We start from the raw sequence: 2,370 nt of genomic DNA on the forward strand, positions 1-2,370 counted from the left end.
TCCCATGCAAGCGGACCCGGGCTCGATTCCCGACCGGGTTGTTTTCATCATCGTTTCATCCTCATCACCGGCGTGCAAGTCGCCCAATGTGGCAGCGAATGAAATAAGACTCGCACTTGGCGGCGGAACTTCCCCGAATATGGCCTCCCGGCTAACAATGCTATACGCTCATTTCATTTCCATGGTGGTACACAGCAATCAGACGGCAGAGCTGTGATTTAAGCATGCCTGGGACAATCAATCGTAAGAGGAAACTTCCTTGAAGCGTCACGAACAGGTTTAAACTCCGTGGGAACGATCAGCAGGTTTTCGTCTACCCCAGCGGGACTTGCGCATGCTGAATCGGATCAGAACTGACAAGATCAGATGTGGAGCATTGCTGCATCAATGGGGATGGAAGTCCCCTCCTCAATTAGAGTGGGTGGAGAGCAGCAAATTGTACATCACATAACATCTGATCGTTCCCTCAGAGCATTGTACTATATCTATGATTTTCAAATCTAATCAGATTTACAGAGAACTTGTCACGCCACTTATCACTAAGTCGTTAACTCCTCTGGCCTGTATGTGTATACTGATTCAGTTTGTGCCATACAGTCGGGGTATCCTCTCCTGAGGTAAGCTGGCCCACATCCGTTGTAGCCGGTCCTTGGTTTCCTATATACTGGCACAGGTATGGAGTTGACATCCGAATTGTTCCTACACTCGTTCTATTGGGGCATATCTAAGGATGTTGCTGGCCATGTGAGTACCTCAACATCATGCAGACAGTTGATAGAGACACATGCTATGTATGGCTGAGCATGGTGCTGTTGAAAAGTGGCATTGTATGACCAAGCATGGTCCTGTTGAAAATTGGAACCATATTACTGTCGCATCAGAGGTAAAACATTAGCACGCAGTATGACCATGGCTTACCATTGTGTAATCAGAGTCCCCTTAGTCATTAGCAGCCGTGACCTGAAGACAAGCACAATGATTCTCCACACCATGATGCCACTGCCACCCGCCTCCATATCTGGGTGGTCACAACGGCGGAATGCCAAGTGAGAGGCTTAGTTTCGATTCCTGGCTGGGTCGCAGATTTTCTCCACTCGAGGATTGGGTGTTGTGTTGCCTTCATCATCATTTTATCCTCATCTACAGGCAAATCGCCGTAGCGCTGTCAACTGGAAAGACCTACGCCAGGCTCCGCACGGGTGAGGTCTCCGCCGTAGCCACACGAATTAAAGTCATGATACCCGCGTAACACCGCTATGCCTGTCTAAGACAATGGAATAATCTGACTACTCACCAGGTCGCCACAATACTGACCGAAGTTGGTCAACTGCGTTATTGCAGGGCCGTTATTCGTCTCTGAACACATACGGCGCTATTCATCAGCAATCTGGTGACAGTAGCACTCCAAACGCAACCATCTGTATTGTGACGTAAACGGTACCCTACGCATGGGATGATAATACCCTATTACGGCTACTGCTGGTCTCCGACCAATGATGCGGAATGACAGAATGTTGCAGGAAGTCCGTTACCGAAACTTCCTGGCAGATTAAAACTGTGTGCCGGACCGAGACTCGAACTCGGGACCTTTGCCTTTCGCGGGCAAGTGCTCTGCCAACTGAGCTACCCAAGCACGACTCACGCCCCGTCCTCACAGCTTTACTTCTGCCAGTACCTCGTCTCCTACCTTCCAAACTTAACAGAAGCTCTCCTGCGAAACTTGCAGAACTAGCACTCCTGAAAGAAAGGATATTGCGGAGACATGGCTTAGCCACAGCCCAGGGGACGTTTCCAGAATGAGATTTTCACTCTGCAGTGGAGTGTGCGCTGATATGAAACTTCCTGGCAGATTAAAACTGTGTGCCGGACCGAGACTCGAACTCGGGACCTTTGCCTTTGGCGGGCAAGTGCTCTACCAACTGAGCTACCCAAGCACGACTCACGCCCCGTCCTCACAGCTTTACTTCTGCCAGTATCTCGTCTCCTACCTTCCAAACTTAACAGAAGCTCTCCTGCGAAATTTGCAGAACTAGCACTGATGAAAGAAAGGATATTGCGGAGACATGGCTTAGGGGTGAAGTGAGTTGCACAGCTTTAGCCAACTCGTTATTAAGTGATACAGACAAAGGGTTTTAACCGCTATTAGACGATAAACAATGCCAACTCGCTGCGGTTTTTCATCCAAAGTTCCGGTTGACATGACTGGAAATATGTGACAACAGTCAAGTGTAAGTAGTAGGTAAACGAATGAAATTGCAGAACAGGCTTTGAGGCATAATGTCATAGAAAGTTCAGAGGACAGAGATACTTTAAGCGGTGCTGGTGGAAGCAGCAATGACGGACAGAAACATTTTTTTACGTCTGTCCCTC

The 2,370-nt window shown here is 48.7% G+C and overlaps 1 non-coding gene across 1 annotated transcript; it reads right to left on the reverse strand.

The window, feature by feature from the left end:
* Window positions 1-1,860: 1,860 nt before the first annotated feature.
* On the reverse strand, window positions 1,861-1,935 carry Trnaw-cca. The gene has a single exon. It is a non-coding gene; the product is annotated as a tRNA-Trp (tRNA).
* Between the last annotated feature and the right edge of the window lie 435 nt (window positions 1,936-2,370).

This window comes from Schistocerca americana, chromosome 3, assembly GCF_021461395.2.
Source record: "Schistocerca americana isolate TAMUIC-IGC-003095 chromosome 3, iqSchAmer2.1, whole genome shotgun sequence".
Taxonomy (NCBI): Eukaryota; Metazoa; Arthropoda; class Insecta; order Orthoptera; family Acrididae; genus Schistocerca; species Schistocerca americana.